At 34.1% G+C, this 23,223-nt stretch overlaps 3 long non-coding RNA genes across 21 annotated transcripts in view; 1 reads left to right on the top strand and 2 right to left on the bottom strand.

Annotated features, from left to right (window-relative positions):
- The window catches only part of LOC147845618 (uncharacterized), a 349,241-nt gene that overhangs the window by 59,291 nt on the left and 266,727 nt on the right, over positions 1-23,223 (bottom strand). The window lies entirely within an intron of this gene.
- Positions 1-23,223, top strand: part of LOC147845619 (uncharacterized) — a 388,114-nt gene that overhangs the window by 202,543 nt on the left and 162,348 nt on the right. The window lies entirely within an intron of this gene.
- Positions 19,895-21,998, bottom strand: LOC147832622 (uncharacterized). The gene is made up of 4 exons (XR_015517098.2): positions 21,880-21,998; positions 21,266-21,320; positions 21,089-21,150; positions 19,895-20,971 (listed from the first exon to the last, which is right to left on the bottom strand). It is a non-coding gene; the product is annotated as an uncharacterized LOC147832622 (long non-coding RNA).

Below are 23,223 nucleotides of genomic sequence, written 5' to 3'. Positions count from 1 at the left end.
GAGAGTCAACATCAACCTGTAGGTGTGAGAGGGGGAGAACAAAGCTTGCCAAAGACCTGTTTGCATGGAGACTCGCTTGGGCAGGCCACTGGGTGAGAATCCATGCCTGCCTTTCACTCAACAAGACAAGTGACAAGCTCACACCTGTTTATCCTTTGCTTATTTTGGGTCTACTTTAGCGTATTTGTGTGGAAATGTGCTTCAATTCTGGTCATTGTCAGGGTCTGTAGAATGTAGATTGCTCACTTCAGGGGGAATGTGGTTGGCTGTTGCTGTTTTAATCAAAAGTAATCCACGTAAATCTAAGTCTGGTGCTTAATTGAGTTTATTTATAAAGTGTGCTATATAATGCAGGATGAATTCAACCACTATCAGTTGGACCGATCAATAGTGTCATAATTAAGCTCTGTTCAGTGCTTTAGTATATATTGCAGAATTTGTTTTGGTATAAGACAGATCATCTCTTCTTTATTGTCCACAAGTGGAAATTTAATTTTTTACTTCATTACACAACCACCTAAGTGTTGTTCACATGATACAAAGAAAACATGCAACACAAATACATCCAATGTCATCATAAATCAGTCACATTTTATTTTTATGGTCCGGATTGTATGTATGTTACATTGCATCTACATGCTAACTAATTCTCATTAGATTGTACTGCAAGTGGACTGATAGATTGGGGTTACGGAGTTAGTGTAAGTTGACATGTACTTGCAAAGTTTCTTAAACTCTGTTGAAGATCTGTTGATGGAACAGTATCAACAGATATTAAGCAGACAGTCCACTGATAATCAAATGGATCAAAAATGTTACCCATAAATCAAATTAAAAACTCAATTAACCCTGCTTATACATAAAACCCAGTATTTAAAATTCTAATGGCAGTCAGCACAAAAGATTTGATACACATTTGTCTTTACTTGAGCTTGCCTAAAACGTCTTTTTGATGGTATGAGCTGAAATTTTATATTTAAGGGATGGGAATAAGAAATGGGTACAATCTTCAATAATTACATGTGATTTCTGTTTAGTTCCTATTAAATAAATTTAATTTAGTTGTTTTTGTGCTTTATCTACAATTGCACTGGTAATCAAGGACAGTGTTGCAACATTGGTCACTTTAAATTAAAAAAACAACTTTATTCAGATCAAGTTCAGAGTTTGTTTAATTCAGTAAAAGTTTAGAAGTTTCAAAGTTACTACAGAAAAAATTTATTCTAAAATTACAAGAGTTGTTATTCAGTTTAATTTGATTCAGGTTGTTTCAATTAGGGCTTAAAACGTATTATATTTTGTTTCGATCATTAATTAATTCTTTTCAAACAAGTCATCTGGTGAAATTTTTATATATCAAAATAATACAATGCCAGATTTTTTCCCCCATATTCTGTAGACCAAAGTATTGTTTTTTATGCAACTCAAGTCAACTGATAAGTGTTAATATTCCAAAATAATAAAATGATTCTTTTCAGTTTAATAACTGTCTTGTATAATATGTTGTTTCAATATTTATTTCCTGCAAAAAATATTAATGACATCATTCAGTTTCATTTTGATTTAGATCAATTTAGTAAGTGTTGGTTCACTAATCCAGCTTGGTTTACTTAATATTTTTTTGTCATTCAATAGTATCAGTGTAGCAAAATTAATAATATTACTGAATGTTAAGTGTTTTTTAAACCCCATCTGAGCAAGCCAAAGGCAGCAGTGGCAGGGATCCCAAACTCAATCAGGTGACAGATTTAAGAAAGAAAAAAGTTTAGGAGAAACCAGGTTCATTTCTCCTCGGGCCAAATGAACAAACATACTGTAGTATGATTTATGATTCCAGGCTGCACAAGTCAGATTTGTGGATTGATACTATACAAGTGGTTATTCCAATTAGTGAATCCACACCCCTTAAACACACAGAGCAGTTAGAGATTGTGCCCTCGAGGTACATTTCCATGAATGCTGACTCTCTGAGAGACACCGTCTCAGCAAATCTACAATCAGAAGTGTTCATGAGGATCTTCTCTACAGGTGAGGTAGTAAAGTGTCTGTCTTGATGCATTTGGAAAAAAAAAGCAATGCAGATACTGTGCAGGGGTCTAGGAATGATCAGGAGGATATATTATAAATGTCATTAGCTTCACTGTCATAAATGACAGTTTCAAATGCTTAGTTGCCATGGATACACTCTTATGAGAGAACTTTTAAATCTCTGAAACTAAACTTCAGAGTCATCAGTCACTGTAGCATTTTTGTCATAAGTTTAATAATTAGGTCCAAAGCTTTGTGGTGACAGCTATACATATATTTTAAGTCTTCCGCTGACTCTGATTCTTAAGAGTCGTTAAACTTTTAATTGAAATCAAACTTGTTTGTATATTGGTTTTGTATGTTTCATTGGTTGTTTTTTAGTTTGATGTTTTTTTTGTCAATTTATTATACTACTATATAAAGCACTTTGTTCTGCTTTGAAAGCACTTGAGAAGTAAGTTCTCGAGAAGTTTGCTTTACTTAGCTTTGCAACATTAACAATTTGAATGACTGGGCAGTTTAGGAAAAAAATCTTACAACATTTTTTTTTGTGATATTACTTTTACTATTTTCCAAGTTGTCCGAGCAGTACAAACTAAATACCTTATTTAAAAAAAAAAGCTTTTCAAGATAACAAAATATTTAAAACATGAAGAATAACCAAATATTGTTTAAATCTGTCTTTTTTTAATAACAAGGATAAAACAAAGAACGAAGATTCACATTACAAAAACACAATGTACAAAAAAAACTGCTAGTTTTTATGTACAGGTGTATTTAGCAGAAGTATGTGGGTAACCCAATTGCTGGTCCCCAGTTCAATAGTTTTTTCTCCCCTGATATCAACAGCCAGCTGTTTACTCATCCACATTCAATATACTCTTTAATACACTTTTTTTTTCATCACGAGAATATAATTAATACAGATTTGGGATTTCATCAGAGTGATCAAATATTGACACTTAAAATTTGAAGTGAATAATGCCTTAATGACATGCGGCAGAATGCTTAATCTATTTGTTTGTTGTCCCTTTAAATTCCGCAGTTACTTATCTGTTTTTCTTTAACTACTTTAATGTCAATTTTGAACGCTTTTAACACCAACAGACGTGAAAGATAACCTAGTCCTGTAATTAGCCACTAATTAAAGCACTTTTTCATTATGAATGTGTGGTGTCTCGTTAGTGTAAGTCCTGACCACTGAGTTTATAATTGATGTGTGAATATATGTTGAGTTAAATTGAGTTGAGTCTCCAGAATTGCCACAATCTACACTGCAGCATGATATTTCTTCAAATGCATATCACAGAGAATCATAAATTGGCCATAATCATAAATCATTAAAAGCATATCATGGAGATTTATAATTGATCATAATCAAAAATCATCCTATCGCTAGTTGAGACATGAGGTTTCGTGCCTCTTAAATTAAAATGTGGTATGAAGCTTGTAGGACATTTTGGGTTCCTGATGCATAAAAACTTTTTTAAAAGTAAATATTATCATTAGAAACAATTTGATTCATGTTACATATTTGTTGCAATGTTTATTAAAATAAATAACAACAATATTCTTTGTTGGAATGGCTGCAGATCAATACTTTTAGCTTGAAGAATGTTCTGTGCTTGCTGATGCTGTCCATTAAACACTTGTGTCAACTCATCTGATCATTTTTAGTGGTTATCGTGATGGCCTGTGATAGAAATGGAGTGGGTACAGATGATTTCTGTGGTCAGTGAGGTTAATGCACAACAACAAATGTCTCTGGCATAGTGATTATGTTGTTCATGTTTTTGCCCTACTGAAAATGGCAAATGTTTGTGATTATGTATTCACTCTTGGTGTGAAAAGCCTTTATGCATTACTGTAAGCAGTAAATGTAATTGTAGAGTCTGAAATCACAGTCTAAGGGGCCATTTACATAACCACTTTCAAATTAAGAGTGAAAACTTATCATGAGTTTTGACTGTTAGTACAGTATACACATAAGCTGCTTTATGGAGGCCCGATGTTTTTGTATGTATGGTAAATGGTAATCTGCTAGACGTCATGCATAAAACGTGTTCAGTTTATGTGTAAAACAATGGAGGAGTGTGGTAATAATGCATAGTGTCTCTTTTTATTCAAATTTGAAAGTCTGTGACTATGGAGATTATTTGATAATTTTGTTGTCTATTTTAGTGCAATTTCCTCTTAAATGAGGAAAACCAGTACTTGATTATGTCTTAATTTGATAATTGTAAATTGCTTCTGGGGAAGATTTCTTCAAAAGTTTATTTATTAATAATGCTTCCATTAATATGAATTAATATGCTTCCAGTGGCAGTCATGACAAATGTGTGCTGGAGATTTGTTGTTTCTGGTTTCTGATTGTGCTCTCTTTCTGTTTTTATACCTCTACCTGACAAAAGCACAAACTTCAGGCGACCCAGTTACAAATAGTATCTCAGAGGAGAATCACTTTGAGAAATCTGACGCATGGATGACATGTCACTTGTTAAATCTTGACCCATTTGAGTTTGAGTTTTAGCTCCCTGTTCACTTTTTTGCTACACAAATGGCTGACAGTCAATGCTAGCTCATCTTGTATCAAGAAAACCATGTTTCTTCAAATAATCTATTGATTTGAGTTTAGTAATATCACTTAATTCATTTATTTGTATATTGTGATGCTGAAGAAGCTGCTCTACAACCTCTAACTACTAACATTAGTTTTATTCTTCTGATCTCATGCTCTTCCCACACACATCTTGTGCTTGTCCCACAAGGCTCTATATTCGGCTTCTGCTATTCCCCATTGGTTGTGTCAGTGTTTGCTTATCCAGGCCTTTGTCATCTAAAAGAAGCTTAGAGAAAAAATGCTGAAACTGTTAAAGGGACACTTTGCCCAAAAGTATAATTGTCATCGTTTACTCACCCCAATGTCGTTCAGAATGCTTTATTTGTCTGTTCCAGTTCCATTTTTTTTTCTCCCTCAAAAGTGTTTGGGTAAACAATACCTATAAATCAACTAATTTAGGATAATTTAGGATTTAGGGATAATTTACTCTCAAAATGAAATTATACAAAAAATGCATGCCTTTTTTCTTTAGTAGAAGATTATAGACGTTTTTGCTGTAACAGTGGTCTGGTGATTTCATAAAATGCAAGTTAACACCTACTGGCACTTTGAGAATATAGAGGAAAATGATTTGGCAGATCATGGATCTTTTAATCTTGAAAACTGATCTCTGGCTAATTTGGTTCTTCAAACAAGTTCACGAATCAGATTAAACTGTCTGGATGCACTGATTTGAGATCACTATGTGTGTTGTGTAGGACAGATCTATCGATCTTCAAAATCATCAGCATTGCAACGATTGGATGACGGCACTACAACTTAATGACATCATCTGATTAATATTCAATTATCCATGTGAGCAAAATTATAAATAAATTCATACTAAACGGTTTGTTAAATATGATGCGCAATAACTTTCCACCTTTGTTGTGGGCTGCAGGCTTTACACTTTCATGTGGCCAGAGTATTTTAGAGCAATTTTTTCGTTTTACAATTAGAGCAGATTTTCTTTATTATAGTAGCCTAGGCCTATTCAAGTTTCTTAATCCACGTGAGGAATAACGGGCTGTTTCAAAAAAAGCATTTTGCATTCTGTTTTTTTCTTTTTTACAATTTTTCCAAGTGTATATAATTACTATATCAGAATTTGGTACATATTTTATGTATTACCTTTGCTTGAAAAGACCCGATCTAATCCTGTTTATGACAACAACTCTCGGATAAGTTTTGAAGAACAAAACGATCCTGGATCTTGTCAAATAGTCAATAACCAAATCCAGCTAATTGAGTAATACATGTATGAAGAACAGACCCTGGTAAAATGAAAGCTACTGGGCAGTACGATGCAAACAACAATAATTTCTTTTCACACTAATAATATTTTCAGACATATATTATCAAGCAATAATGAATTTATATGCAGTTTTTTTCCACAACACCAAATAAATACCACAAAACAATTTAAAATTCCCATGAAATTAAAACTAACCATATAATTTTGTTAGCTCACATTGCTAATTTTGTAGGAAACGATTCATCTGTGTTTGTAATTAAGAAGAAAAAAATTGCCCTCGTAACCCTCGTAATTTCTGCGCCACAATATGAAAAAAAAATGGTTACAGTTACTGGTTTATGTGGACTTTAACTTGTCTAATTTGTGATAAAACATGTTAACCTCGGCCTGTCTGTCTCCAACATGGAAAACTTTTCTGGTGTGGTAATTTTGCTCAGTAGCTCATATTGTACAATGTCGTATTTGTGATGCAGACTACTCAGGTTTGAATGTGGTTAAGCATGGTTCCTCAAAAGAGGTAAATCAATGTAAAATTAAGGCAATACAGTGGTCTCAGTGAACTTTTCTCTTACATCTGCTTTTGAAAACACTATTGGTTCTTTCAAGAAAGAGTTTAGGTCAGTGGTTTGCTAGGTGATCTGTATGACAAGCCCTGACATGTAAGGATGTATATCTGAAATGTATAAAGTATGCCCTAAGCAACATATTTCAGATTTGCAAAAATGCAAGCTAGCATCTTTTTTACAATGAGCCTGGATTGAAAAACTTGTTTGATACCTCTGTCTCTTGGTGATACATTGAGATCTTCAAGCAAAATGATTGGTTTGTGCATGAAACTAAACATGATTTACAACAATGATTTCAATCTACAACCTCTCCAAACAGTTTCTCTACACAATAATGCAAGCCTCCCATAGCACAGCCAATACGGAAATCAAAACTAGATAATGAAAAAATTCACATAATTAAAGCAAAGCACAAACATACATTCTGCATCCATCACATGGTGTATTTTGAATTTAAAACTCTGTAAAGCATTTATCCCAAATTAATCATTCAAAAGAATCCAGATATTTCAGCCATGAGCTTTACAATTACTCTTAAGTGAAGTAGGCCCCATTTCAGTAGCCAGTGTTTTGAGACTGGATCACCATAATGTATGCAGAAACCCCAGAATGTGCAAATGGGAACCATGTAATTTGCCTCATCTAGATAGCATCAGTCAAAGTTTACGATCAGTCATGGGGTCTAATGGTGAGGATTAGCGTTAAGAAGCCAAATGTAATGGTTTCTCAACAATGATGGATGGCATGTCTACATACGTGACGCAGGAGATGATTTTCCTCTATTTTCCAAACACTGCAGGTATGTTGAGGTGTGGGTGTATTTTTCTTTCTCCTGTAATTATGTAATTAATGCATTCAATTTCTGTTTTTTCACATGGAGGGTATGCTCTTAGAATCCAGATACAACAATGGGCTACAGTAGGGTTTATTTTATACTTTTATATTTTATACTTAAGATCTCCTGAAAAATACAAACATCAAAAAATTAGATAATGCAGTATGATAGATTAGATAGAATTGGCAGTAACTTGGAAAAATAATGGTTAAAAGAAACAACCAGAAAAAAAAATTAAATCCATAAAATATTTGAATTCATATTAATGCCTACAATTTTATACACTACCCATTGCAACTTTGATGAGCAGGAGAAGTTGATTTTAAAACATTTCAAAATCCTATTCACCCCAAACTTTTGACCGGTAGTATATTTTTGAGTATTTAAGTTTATTTCAATAGATTTTAAGATTATTAAATCCTTTCAGCTCATAAAAACTAATGATGCTTACAAATGTAACTTGATTTTGCTAAGTGTTACCATGCTTATGGTAAAAAAAAAAAAGTTATAACAAATTAAATTTTTATGCTTAAAATATTGTTTGAAAAATGTAATTTCTATATAAATTTAAAGATGGACTAAATATTTAGCATTTTTAAATGCATATCAAATAAAACAAACATTTGTAATGAATTACTTTTTTTCCCCTCAATTCAATAGTTGATAATCATTAAATATAAATTTATTTGTTTTTAGCAGGTCAATGATAAATCCACGCTTATACATTTTTGCCATCAGAAAAAAAATTGTATAAAAGCTGTCATTGGGTAAGTACCTTTTAAAGCATTGGTTTTGTGAATTATTTAAATTTAAGGGGTGCTTTCTAATACTTGAATCTTTTAACTGACACCGTAATAAGCTGATTGACCTTTTTGCATAGGTTATCATTGAAAAAAAAGCTTACAATTTTTGTGATTTGATTGTTGTAGGATGATCTGTGTTTGTAACTCTAGTCATTCACAAGTGAGCTGCTCTTAAGTCAAAGATACAACATTTAATAGTCTACCGTACGTTTTATTTCATTTTAATTTAGATATCCTTAAAAAATACAAACATCACAAAATAAGATGAATGCAGCATGATAGATGAAGGAATTGTCAGTACCTTGGAAAAATGCTGGTTGAAAAACTACCAGAAAAAAAATTACATTCATAAAATATTTTAAATCCTATTAATACAAACAGTATTTTAAATTATATATATTTGAGTAATTATTTTTTATACATATTTTAGGATTAATAGATGCTTGGGTAATTCTTCATTAATGTTGCTAACAAATATAACTTTGCTAAATGTTACCGTACATGTGTAAAATAAAATAACAAAATATTTGTCTAGTTTAAAAATTGTTTAAATGTAATTTCAATATACATTTAAAGATGGAGGACTAAATATTTACAATTGTTATATGATATCAAATATAATAAACACATTTAAAAATAATTACTGTTTTTTTTCTCAATTCAGTAGTTGATAATTAATAAATATTAATATCCATGTTTTCAGCTGCTAAATGATAAAAGCATGCTTATAATTTTTTTGCAGTCAGAAAAACGGTTTTAAAGCAGTGATTGGGTAAGTACCTTTTCAAGGGTTTGTTTTTGTGAATTATTTACATTTGAGGGGTGCATTCCAATACTTAAATATTTTAACTGACATCAAACTGACATTAATTAGCTGATTGACCTTTTTGCATAGGTTATCACTGAAACAAAAAATATACTATTTTTTTTTTTCCTGAGACCACCATATAGGTGTTTAATAGGTACTGAGTGCATTGTTAGTTTTGAAGAAAGCTCCATTTAGAACCACTGATCAAAACAGAATGGTCTCATATTATATGCCATTAGCAACACAGTAGCACAGATACACAGCAAAGAGGTTGACTATGAAGTGGGGGATGGGAGATGTTTTGCAGATGATGTTAAACATGCTGGCCGTTAGGGGGCAGTGCGGCGTGTTGGGTTTCTTTTAGGAAAGACCACTCACTCACTGCAAGACCAGATTAACAACCCCCATGAAAAGAGCATGTTTTCATGACTCTTGATGGAAAGAGTGACCCAATCGCTCTCTCACTCTCTCTCTCTTTTTCTCTCTCTCTCTCTCTCTCTCTCTCTCTCTCTCTCTCTTTCTCTCTCTCTCTCTCTCTCTCTCTCTCTCTCTCTCTCTCTCTCTCACACACACACACACACACACACACACACACAAGAGAGAGAGAGAGAGTATGTGTGTGTGAGAGAGCCCACATACTCTCCAAACAACTGAAGATCATCTATTGCTTTTCACCGCTGCTATCAGAAACAGATTCTCCAACCGAGAGGCTGTAAATACAAAAGCCCACCATTAATCTTTCCTTCAAAAGCAGTACAAAACGGTCCTCTCTCTCGAAAAGTCTCACATCTGTGCGTACGCCAGCTCCAGTCTCTGCATCTCAACAACAGAAAGATATAAATTAGCATGATTAATTAATGAGATAAAGCTATTTCTCAGCTGTAATTTGGCATACAATGTAATATCACGTAGCTCTGTTCGGTAATAATACATCATAATAATTCACAACTCCTGCACCGCGGCGAGGGCCACGGCAGGAAGTGGCGTGATTTAGCATGGCGTCATCCGTCAAAGCGCTGCTGCGAGGTTCATATTTTGTTCTTGCAGTCAGGCCGTGGGGTGGAGAGAGGGGAAGGAAGCCCCTCTTTCTCTTGTGTGCTTTATGGTACTTTTTAAACCAAGCTTTTTAGCTTAGCTTTATGGGTTGGCTAGTCTGGAGTGTGTCCCTGAGGGGAAACTAACTGGGCTTCCGGCGTACAGGCAATCCTTTATGCTGCTGTACTTACATGCAGTGGCTGAGATTTGGAACACACACGCTCATACCTTTATGGATTTTTTCTATTTACAGTTGGAAAGAACCTCAGTGTTGACATGAAATATGGCTGGCCGTTTTTTGGTCTGAATATGTTGTAAATGTCACTTTTGAAAGTCTGAAGTATGTGTGAAGTTGACGTTCTCTGTCGGGAGCTCCATTCACTCCGTTATTATAGTGGAGGAGGTTACAGCAAGCAGTTTGGCATTGGAGGTTCAAATCCTTCTTTAATCGCTCCAACAGTCTTAGTGTACATTTACACGACAGCGTTGTACTAAAATGGATATGTTTTTCCTTCACGTTTTTCTGAAGTCTCTATGCAGACTACAGCGTTGTCAATCTATACCTGTTCACGGTGATCTGCAAAAATGACTAGATATGCTGTATTCTGCATGCCAGGCCAGTATTTGGCAATGCCACTTAGTATTTCTCACAGTACAAACACAGTCCTGTTGTCTACCTTTTTGTTTTGGTTGTCAAGTACTTACTAAGCCAAGTCTGAACACATAGCATGCATACAAATTATGCAATATTTTCCCACTAAAACTTTACTGAGTAGTTTGCAGAGAAAATGTTTTAACTTTCTTGCATTTTGAAACCCATTTTAAATGTTTTCAGGCCCAAAACACAGTTTTTAAAGTGCTCAAAAAGTTTAAATTTTTAATGTATCAGTCTTTTAGTTTTTAATTTCTGACTTTCTACTGAGTTTTAAGGTTAAACTATCAAACAATGGCAACTGGCTTATTACCCGTCTATTATTAGGATATTAACTAACAAGTATGATATTATTTTACATCCCTACTCGATGCCTAATCCCAACAACTATCTTACTGATGGTTATTATTAAGCAGCAAAGTTGTAATTTATTGAGCTTTTATTAAGACTTGATTTATTAAGTCTTAGTTAATGGTTTGTTAGTGTGAATTTTACATTAAAATGAAGTGAGACTAAACTTTTATTATAATTCAATGTAAAGTAGTGAAAAATTAAAAGAAAAAAAAAGTCAATCATTTGGCCAATTACTCTTTAAAGGCGCCGACATTTTGTTTTGTTGTGGCTGTTGGAGTAAAGACTCCAATTATTTTTCTTGCTCTGTATTTGGCTCACAAATACAAGCAATTGGTTAAGCAAAGGTTACTTGGATCAGTTGAGCATCTTTAGTTAGCTTGTATGTTTATGAGATTCAGACTACAAATGGGTTGTTTTTATCTGTATATTATGTATTTTATTAAGTAATTTAAGCGTTTTCATTTCTAACACTTGAGAGGCTATCTGACACCCAAATTGAGTTTGTTTAGGGTCTTCAACATGTAACATCTATAACTGGTATGTACGCTACCTGACAAAAGTCTTGTCGTCAATCCCAGTTGTAAGAGCAACAAATAATGAGGGCGTATTCACACTATGCTATCTGAACCGTGCCCAGGCCTTTTTCCTGGATCGTTTGAGAGTTGTGAGTGCTCTGAATCTGGCTCAGGCAAGGTCCACTTCGCCGGCCCTGGCCCGGTTGGAAGAGGTGTACCAGAGCACGGTTCACTTGGGCTCAGGTACGGTATGATTGTAACGTGAGTGCAAAGCGCGACTGAGCCTAAAACTGAAGATAAGACATGACTTTTTAGGAACTGTTTAATATGGATTTATTAATCATTCTTACCGTTCAATAAACGCAAACTGTCCTAGTTTATAAAAAGACGCAAAACCATCACTGTATGACAGCTGCACCTTCAGCAAACCTTATTATTCCTGCAGCACGAGACTTTATGATTGTTTATGAGCATCAAAAGTGGCTGATCTGTTCTGCAATATATTTGACTGTGTGTCACTGCATCCCAAATGACTAAACCGATATAACGATATAAATAAATCTCCACTGTGCTGAGCGATAGTGCTTCTTACTGAACAGCGCATCATCGATGATGTAAGCATGCTTAGGCCCGAATGCGATGTGAGTGGGGGCCGTCTGATTAGACGGGGGGGGCGGGGTACAAGCGTGCTAACGACCGGTGAAAGGCAACTGTACATTGTGTGAGTACACCCTAATCCGATCATCTGATGAACTGCATCCCAATCATTACAAATACTGCAGAAAACCTATTGGAACCCACATGGACCCAAGAGTATCATGAGTCAAGTTTGTTGAAGGAAAAATCATAGTTGGGGGTTACATTCAGTATGGGGGTGTGTGAGAGATCTGCTGAGTATATGGCAACATCAACAGCCTGAAGTATTAAGATATTTGTGCTGCCCCATAACATTACAAACCACAGGAGAGGGAAAATTCAGCAGGATGGTGCTTCTTCTCATACTTCAGCCTTCACATCAAAGTTCCTGAAAGCAAAGAAGGTCAAGGTGCTCCTGGATTGACCAGCCCAGTCACCAGACATAAACATTATTGAGCATGTGTGGGGTAAGATGGAGGAGGCATTGAAGACTAATCCAAAGAATCTTGATGAACTCTAAGAGTCCTGCAAGAAAACTTTCTTTTTTTTTTTTCAGATGATTTCATTAATAAGTGATTTAAGTCATTGCAGAGATGTATGGCTGCAGTCCTCCAAGCTTATGTGAGTCAAACACAATATTAATTCTTTTCCCACAGCACCATGACTTTATATTCGATACTGTACATTATTTCTATTAAGTGACAACTTTTGTCCAGGCAAAGTCAGACATTACTGTCCTAATTAAATAATTTAAAATCAAGGCATGATCATATGTTATTTTGGTAAAACAAGCGTAATCTAGAGGCCTTTGCCTTTCTTATAAGCCACTTCTGATACCAAATGATCAACTAAAAGTCAAGTTATTGTGTGTTGTTCCTAAAACTTAGGTGACAAGACAGGTAGTGGTAGATTTCAGGTTTAAAATTCATGTACATATTTTAAATGATTCATAGCGTAAACTTGAATTGAATGCTAAGCATCTAGTTAATAAACTCTAAATATTAAATTTATGAGTAAACCTTCCATTTGGCTTTGTTTCCAGGCTGACCTGAGAAAAGTAACATACAAAATCAACGGGCAACTTATGAATTATTTAAAAATTTGTGATATAATTTAAATAGCAGGCATTGTCTATAGGCATGGCATCTGAGGTCAAAAACATGCGCTTTACATAGTCTAGAATGTAAAGAAACTATCCCATATTTTACTTTTCTGCTGTGGTGTTATATTTGCTTTGCTCTCTTCTTGAAATGGTTTTGAAAATTTATTTGCATTGTAAATTTGTTATTCCTTTAATGCACATGCCTGAGTAATGCCATTTTTGTTTGTTGTGACTGAATTGTTTTTTTAGAGCTGCATCGTGGAGATTTTCGGAATTTTTTTTTTTTTTCGGAAAATTCATTCTAATTAGTTTGTATATTTCTTATGTTAAAGGATGAGTTATTGTACAACAGAATCTACTCAAAACATTGTTTAGCTAGTTTTATCAAGTTTAGGCTATTGCCATCTCCATTATTGTTTTAAACTCTGTAACATTTATCGTTTTGCTCTCTATAATGTCGCTATAATGTGTTGAATACGCTACAGTAATTGGGACAGTACACTGCAGTAGACATTGTAACCATGTAACACTATTTTTGCAGCTTTCTAAAGATGGTCATTCTGGACTGATGCTCAATTATGTAGTTTGCAAAAACATTTTGTTCACAGTACAGTAAACTCTCCTTAAAATTGAACACATTGTTATTAGGAAAAGCAGCTGCTGAACACCTGAATGAATGTTGCTGCATCAGTCAGTTGTGATATGCTTTAGGTAATCACCGAGAGCATGGAAGATTCTGGAGAGAGCTTTCCAGGAGTCTGACGTTTCCTTTATGCTGAGATTGATGAACTTAAACGTATCAATTATGTACACAAGTTGTGAAGATCATTGTTGGCCATTGATAAAAGCATCCTGTGGATATAAATGCTTGTGGGAGAAAGAATGAGAGAGATGAATTGCAGAGACGGAGAGAGATGGATTGCAGAAGATGAAGAAATGTAAACGGAGGGAGAAAATGACAGAGTGCCGCAAGTCCTGCGCTCGCAGACTGGAGGTTAAAGATCATTTGAAATGTATAAATGGCTGCTCAAAGACAGTGGGATCGTGAGAGAAGGAGCATAGGAAGGCCATACATAATAAGACAGGGCAGTCTCATGAGGAAAATGTCGCTCTTGTGACTTTTATCTGTGCGTCACCCAAACGTCAATCTAATGATATTTTCACCTCCACTGAGAGGGCACAGTTAAAATCTCTGCAGCCTCCAATATAACATATTATTATATATATAACATATTATAATATAACATATTATTATATGTTTGTGTATCTGATATGGACACAATGAAATGGTGTGTATGACAGCAAGACATTGTGATTAAACCTCATCAAATGATTTAATTTACCTTTAAAAATATATTTTTGTATAATTATAAAAATAAAAATGCAGGCTGGAGGGTGGCAAACGAAGTTGTTTTGTTGGTTTTAACGAACATGGACCTTCAGCATGTACTGGGGTGGTTTGCTGCTGAGTGTGACGCAGCTGAGATGGGAATTAACACCTCCAGCTCCGAGTCCATGGTGCTCCAAAGGAAAAAAGTAGTTTGCCATCTCCAGGTTGGAGGAAGTCCTTACCCCAGGTGGAGTTCAAGTTTCTTGGGGTTTTGTTCACGAGTGAGGGAACGAAATAATGTGAGATTGACAGGCGGATTGGTGCTGTGGCAGCAGTAATGCTGTCGATGTATCGGTCTGTTTTGATGAAGTAGGAGCTGAGCCGAAAGGCAAAGCTCTTGATTTACTGGTCAATCTACGTTCCTACTCTCACCTATGGTCATGACCGAAAGGACAAGATCTCGGATACAAACGGCCGAAACGAGTTTCCCAAACAGGGTTGCAGATGAAAATGAATGAATGAATGAATTTTTATTTCTTTTAAATTATGTATGTTAGTACACTAAATTTAATTATCATTGTGTGATTGAACACTATTATGATGGCTCACAACTTTCGTTATTACGTTTCATTATTAAAAGCTTCCAGTTTGGAAAAAATCACAAACAATTGGGCCAAACACACACACACGCACACATATATATATATATATATATATATATATATATATATATATATATTTTTTTTTTTTTTTTTTTGGGACACGTCCAAAAAACAACAACTGCAAAACTAGCTGATTCCATCAATAAATGGATACCCACAGACTGTAGACCAATCAACATTGTTAGGACTGTTCTAGTCACCATTGAGGTGAAATATTGATCTGAGGATACAGCAATGAAAAAAAAGCTAAATATATGTATATCAACCCAATAGATGACAACTGGACTCTCATAGATGGCATCTGCACTCATAGACTCAAGGCAAGTTAAAAATAATAGATAATAAAACTAAAGGATCTGTTTCCTTAGACTAGTCCTACATATCTTTAGTTTAACAACACATTTATAGTTAAAAATATATATTTTACATTTGCGATGTAGTTTAATCAAAAACCATCAATGCAATTAACACAGTGACAGTTTTTCATCAATTTACAGCCCTGATATATTATAATATTTTATTATAATATAATAATATATTATTACAAATTTATTATGAACTCAAATTTCATCCTCATTCAATTTTCTTTACAATAAAGTGACTAAATCATCTGAACCTGCAACCAAATGATTTGCATATGTCAAATTTATGGCTCAATTGGATTGAATTAGTTTTAAACATTGCCATTGATTTAGCTAAACTCAATCAGAATGTAAATGAAAGCATAGGGAAGGGGTCAGTTTTCAGGCGGATGAGCTGATGAAACAATTCTGACTATTTTCTCAATCAGGTTCAAAATACCTCTTTCGTATACACACATCTTATGAATGGGCATGTGAGATTGAATAAATTAATAAATTAGTACACTGACGATTTATTAAAAAAATCATTCACTAGCTAGATTTAACTAAGCAAATAGGTAGGAGCCTTCCACTGTATATTTACTGCATGGATGGTTATTTTTCAGCTGTTATCAAGGTATTTCAACCCTAACTGATTCACAACCAGGTCGCAAAACACAACCCTTGGTGATGAAAAACATGTTTATCTACTTCAGAAGGGTTTATAGGCATACAACAAAGCAAAATTAGGGTTAAGAAATGTTAAATTTATGATAGTAACTGGAAGCATGGGGATCTATTATTTTTGAGGAAGAAATGTGGTAGGAAAAAAAGCTTGAATGATTGAGATAGACAATCACATAATCGCTCAAATTGAAAAGGGGCTTCAATTTGCTAGGGAGCTAAAAGATTGGACTCTTGACCTTCAGGAGAAGTTCATGTGGTTTGATGAGTCCAGATTTACCCAGTTCCAGAGAGATGGGTGCATCAGGCTAAGAAGAGAGGTAGATAAAGCGATGCACCCATCTTAGTGCAAGTCTTTGGGCATGCTGCAGTTGGCCAGATCTAGATTCAGCAGCATTTTTGTGCCTAAATAATGAGGTCATCTTACTACCTGAGTATGCATAATGACCAGGTTATTCAATCAATTATTTTTTCATACTAAAAACAGGCTGTGTATTGTATGTTAACATGCATAGGGAGTTTGAAAATACAAATGTGATGACAGTCTCTCCAGTACATTGCATATGGCATGAATACATTTATGTGCACTACCACTGGATTACAAGGATTAAGTCTCACATAAATCAAGCTTTTGTGAATTGTATTCTATTAATTCATGAATTAGTTCATGTAAACATACCTTATAAATAGGATGTTGCAACATGTATAAACAGCCAAGGAATGTCTCAAGTATGCTGCATACTGTGCATTATGTTGCATTTAGTGCACATGCAGTTTGTACTGTTGTAGTGTTTTGTTTTGTTTTTGGTTACTTGGTCCAAAAGATAAAAACAGCCAAAACTGTCATATCAGTTCAGAAATAATCTGAATGTGTTTCTCATGAAGGTATCTAACAGTTTGTAAACCAGGAATGTGGACAAAGGGTGGCTACTTTTTAGAAGTCAAAGATTGACTGGGTGTGTTCAAACATCTTTTGACTTTGACTGTTGTTTGTGTGCGTACTACTCTGTGTGCTGTCAGTAGTGTGTTTGTGTAAACGCATGTGAGCAGATATTGACAATGACCCACAAAAATAAGCACAGAAACACTACACACTTAACAGGTGGCTGTGCCATTCATTGAACCCACTTACGTTAACAAAAGATGAAACCTTGCCAATGATTTTTTAGACTCTTTCATGAAAGTGAAAGGACTATTCCTATACAGGCGATAACGGATGCCATGAGTTCCCTTCCTGTCTTTGTATGTCTGCACATTCAATATCACTTTTGTGTGACATTTAAGTGTTGTCATAATTACACGAATGATGTAATGTCACCTTTGTGGGTGGATGAGGTAGTTGGATTACTACAGATAAAGCCAGTTACAGTAATTCACTGTTACAAACATGTTTCTGTGTTGTCAGAGTCATGGAATTACAAACTTGTTTTAGGCAACTTAACCACTTAGACCTCAAATATTTACTTGAAGTAAACATTTTAGTTAACTATTATTATTATAGTTAACTTTTGCATGTTAATTTATATCAAAGAACTTCCAAATGTCTGCAAAACTAGGAATCAGGTTGTCATAGTATATGTAATTATAAGACTTGCACCTTGCATTCAGATGGTGCTTTGGTTCAGAACTTTTAGTTACACCATTTAATAAATTTTCATAACTTTGTCACTACTTTGTGTGTTTTTACATGAGGGACTCCTTTGTGTGTTTTTACACTAGCAAGTGGATGTTAATTGGTTGAACATGCAATGTAAATTACTTGCACAGAATTTTAAAGTATTGCTGGGCACAATCATACAAAACAAATGTTTATGGGATTTGCATCCTTGTCTACAAAGTTATGAGTATTTTTCAGCTTCGGTGATGCATAGCACTGTAAAACTTTTAGATTAGCATTTGTCTCACAGCCCATGTTTTGCTTTTTCAGTTGGATAAATTAACATCTATATGCCATCTCCTTTATCATAAAGCACATAACACAACAAAAACACAGCTCATGGCATTCTATCCCCTTCAGTTGTTCACATTGTTGGATTCCAGGTTGACTGCTAATGAATATTACTTCAAAGTTCATATTGGCGTACAAATGTATTTGGAAAATCTAATTATTGTGAGACAATTCTTTTGCCTAGTTCCTATGACCACAAGTCCCTTATTCCCGCTTGTATTTTCAGTATTATATTTCAAGTCAAATGAAACTTGGAAATTGATGCTTTGGCTTCTTTTGAAAGTACTTTTGAAACTTTTTGTCTGAAACATGAGATACTCATCGATTTAATCTTCCTCTGTTCAAGCCAACTATGCAATAATTGATCATATGTATAGAAATATTCTTAAGAACCCTGCAATAATAGAGATTTTCTGAGGTCACTTTAATAACATCAATAGTGTAATACTTAGTTTATAATCAAAATAAAACCATATCAGAATAAAGTCATAGAGCCAAACCTAACATTAAAGTACCCCTATTAAAGATTATGAAAAGTCCATTATTTATGATTTGGGAGTTCCTAAACACAAGTTAAAATGCATGCAAAGAAAAAAAAATTTTTTACCAAACCCCTTTTTTTGGGTGTTTTTTTTTTGGTTTAATTGGACCAATGACCCAGTCTGTTGGGATTGGTCTGCTGCGTGCCTTACTGGATTACTCTTTTAGAGTGTTAAAGATTTTATGCAGTGCATCAACAGAAAACATGGATTCAATTTTTCTTTATCAATTTGAGCCCGAGTCTGAAGAATGTCGAGAGTTGCTGATTAATTTCTCTTTAACAACAACAGCCTGCATTTCCTGCGTTGCACACATTTAGGTTGCTGTAGCAGTCGGTAGTAAAATGACAGGAGCACGGCACAAAGTTGGAGATAAACTGCTGTTAATGTTGTGAAAATTAACAATAAAGTTTCATTCCTCACAGTCTTACCTTTTGGTGGAAAAATAAAAATAAAAAAATGACAAAAATGGATTTCCATCATAGTACTCAGCATAGCATCATTGTAATCCGTTACAATGTTTACTGGTTGGGAAATACTCTGCTAATGTTTCATATTGACATCAGCATTAAATAGCCAGAGATCTCTTTTACAAATTAATGAATTTAATTAATTTTATTTTTTATTAATTTAAAGTATTTATGTTGAGAAACAACTTTTATCACAACACACTTTCAGATTTAAAACTCTGTAGTATGTTTTCATTCACTTGAATGAGGTGTATGAGCTATTTATTTTTTTAAATTCATAATAGGGTTCCTTTAGTTATTTAAATGTGAAACGAGATGAAAAGGATGCTTCATTTTCAAAGTAGAAATAACATAATTAGTGACAATATTTAGGTTACAGTGTACACATGTATTGCAAACTGAATTTGTATTGCAAACCATAAAAATAGTCACATACTTGCTATTAATATTATTTGTAATTGAACTTCATCAAATTATAATATATGCTTTTTCAATACTCATCTTGCTTCATTTTTACAGCTTTTTTAAGGTTACTTGTTCACTTTGAAAAACCATTTGACGCTGTCTCTCGCCTTTGTCCAGAGCTTTCATCCTGCCAGAAAACGTAATTAAACTTGGACAGTTTTACATCGGCGTTGAATTTTTCTTTTTTTTTTCAACCATCTTTAAAGGATGTTATTCATCATTCGGTTAAAACTTGATGTCCCTTGATAGATTCAGAGTGGCTCTCGTCTACACTCAAAAAAATGACATGTTGGCGTTAATTAACTTTTTTTTGTCCACTCGTTCCACGTAACCGAGTTAAGTTACCTTTAAGAAAGAATATTTATTTTAGTGAACTTAAGTTAGTTACATAAAGGTAATGTAATGTTGTTTAGTTCAATCAATGTAACATTCATAATTTAGCTTTAATCAATGTAGTTATTTAAGTTCAATTATTCTAAAATTGATATTGTTATGTTTAACCAAATAAAAAAACAGTTTCTGTTTCATTGAGTTTATTCAATAGCATTTTTACAGTTTTACAAATTTTCCAGCAATAAAATGATTATCAAAATCCAAATATTGTCTTTATCTGTATCTTCACTTATTACAATAAGTTAAATACTGTATGTACAATATACCAATAAATTAATATTAATACAAGTATGAAGTAAATTAAAAACAATAAATGATTTACAAAAATAAGCTTACAAAAACATCATAAAATACACTTTTCAAATTACTTTTCATATATTACAAAAAACATTTAAAAATAATATTCTGCCATTAAATGAGTTACAAAAATATACTTAGAAAAATTAAGTCTTCTTATGTAAACTATGCTGTACCTTCTTTACACTGAAAAAGCAGATAACACTTCAGTTGTTCAAAGAAAGATTACCACTTTAAAGCAATGTAACACAATCAGCATTACACCATAAATTAGACCAACCATCACAGAACATGCAATAGCTACACACATTCATCTCTCTGGGCACCATTTCTGCACATTTGCACCAGACACTTTCTTACAACCACTCCCTATATTTAAAAAAACAAACACACACACAAAAAAACATTGTGCATGAAGTCTGCTTCACACAGGTGAGTGAGCTTGACAAACCACATGTAGAAGCATTCTTAACAATTTTTTTGTATAATTAGCACATCTTGGGTGTATTGCCTCTTCTTGTTGATTTGCTGAATGTCTCCTCAATTGTAAGTCACTTTAGACAAAAGAGTCTGATAAATGTTAATGTAAATGTTAATGTAGATTCATAAGGGGGTGTTACACATTAAGGTTTGTGCTTCATCATGTCCAGCATCCTAAAAATGTCAAGTAAAAAAATAAAAAGTTTACCAACAGATCAAAGGTGAAAGGAGGAAATAGTTTAAGAGGAAAATGCAAAATGTAAAAAAAAAGTAAAAAAGTAAATGGCTTACCGTGTACTCCCTCACAAGGGCTTTGAGAATGCATTCACACCTTTTTTTGCACTGGTGATGTTCTAAACGACATGAAATGACAATTAGTAATTTACTAAATAATTAGTAGTTAAAATTACTAGTAATTTTTACTGTACATCATTTTAATGCGTGTCTAGGCATCTAAAGGCATAGTACCTGGATTATCCACAGTCTCCTCAACCAGATATGGGACAGAGGCTGAGCTGTAAACCTGAGGGAGAAAAAAGATGCGAGTGAGCAAAGATTTGTAATAATAAAATATAATAATATAAATATATAGCATTTAGAATAATATATTTATAATAATAAAAATGAAAAAAAAACTGCAAACTACTAAACTTAAAAGTTTAAATGTGTTAGATGACCAAACAAATAAGCTTACATTAAATATGTCATCATGCTAGATGTCATCCTATTTAAGGGTCACATATGCTTGTGCCAACACCACCTTTTAATTAATATTATGTAAGTTATCAAAACTGGCATTAAAACTTGACAAACTGCTTGACACTCATTTAAAATTAGACTATTTCTTACTACCAACGTTTGCAACTTTATTTTGGGGTTAATATATACCAAGTATAAAATTTCACAGGAATGCAAAAAAACTAGAAATTAATCTGCCTTTAATGTGAAAAAGACACAGGAAACATGACAATTTCATAACAATACTACACACAAACACAACATAGTATTACAAGGAAGTTCATTAGTGATTCAAATGTTGTCACAGCCTCAGTATGAATACATACAAAGTAAAAAAATCTCACCTGCGTCCACATTAAGGAAAGCTTTCTGTGCACGTTCTCAATTTGTACTGTAATCTTCATCTTTTGATTCCCATATTATGGCGCCGATCTAAATGAGCTGAGAGTGATCGTTGTGGTTTGAATCTTCTTACTTCCTGTGTTGTTTTGAAACTGCGCATGTGCAGATATTACTCCACCTATTGACCAAAATGCAGTACTGCAGAAGCAACACAACTCCCTTTCATTCATGTTAATTAAGCAAGCTGTTTAAATGTGAAAACTTACTTTTTCTAATTTTTTCCAACATAACACTTTTATTTTTAGTACACAAACATAAGCAAATTGTTTAATTTAAACATAGTTATATTCTTTGGACCAACAAAAGCCAAAATTCATTTTTTTGAGTGTAATCTTTCATTAGAGGTCGTTCTTCTTTCGCTCTTTCTCTGTGCTCGACTGGTGGTCTGACATAGAAAAAGGGGGAGAAAACAGTGGAATTAGATGTAATAGATCATAATTCAGAAGTCAAAATCATCGGGATGATTTATGAACTAAGTGGGCAGTGGACATGCTTTCTGCTAACTGTGGAACTTGGTCACCGAGCAGCAATTGATGAGATTTCTGTCATTCATAAAAATATGTATGAATATTCATAAAGAGATTAATATGATTATCTCATAAATGATTGTGGATGTTACTGCAAGTTGAACATTAGCGTATGTCAAATTGAGGCATTTCTGATTCCCTAACGGTGTGACAGTCTATGAATTACAGAAGCAGAAGAAACAGAATTTGTCAAAAGTGCTTGTTTTAATGTTTTTTCTTCACTGTTTGACTGCAAGCTCTAATAATATTTTTCTTGCTAAAGCTGCAAACATTAGCTGAGCTATTATAGCGAATATAATCGCAGTCATTTCATCTCTCTGTGTGCGGCTGCAGGTAGTAAATGGACTCAGATTTACAGCCAGTGTCCTGCCCAGCTCATAAAAGTGGAACATTAATACTGATTTAATAAACTTTACATCACAGGCTTGGGGTTGGAATATATGTGAGAGCGTGTGTGTGTTTTTCTTGGTCTTCTTGCGTTCTCTTTGATTTTGGCCTTTATTCTCTGTGCTGTGGAGCTCTGACAGGTTGTCAGAGTGTGTGTGGATGGCTTCAGATGCGCCGCTGTAAGAGGTCTGGGTTGAATCTTTCGCTTTGCCCTCGATTCCTCACCATCTGGCAGATGACTTGTGGAGCCAGTACAGTGCTGGGGCCTAATCTAATCAGACATCGGTATCATCATCACCACACACACTCTGCAGCCTCTGAAGGAGCCTTTTAGCCTTAAAAACAATTCCACACAAATACGTTTTACCCACA

The sequence above is a fragment of the Danio rerio genome, chromosome 3 (genome assembly GCF_052040795.2).
Source record: "Danio rerio strain M-AB ecotype USA chromosome 3, GRCz13ab, whole genome shotgun sequence".
In the NCBI taxonomy this organism is placed as follows: domain Eukaryota; kingdom Metazoa; phylum Chordata; class Actinopteri; order Cypriniformes; family Danionidae; genus Danio; species Danio rerio.
This window is presented reverse-complemented; position numbering and strand designations above follow the sequence as displayed.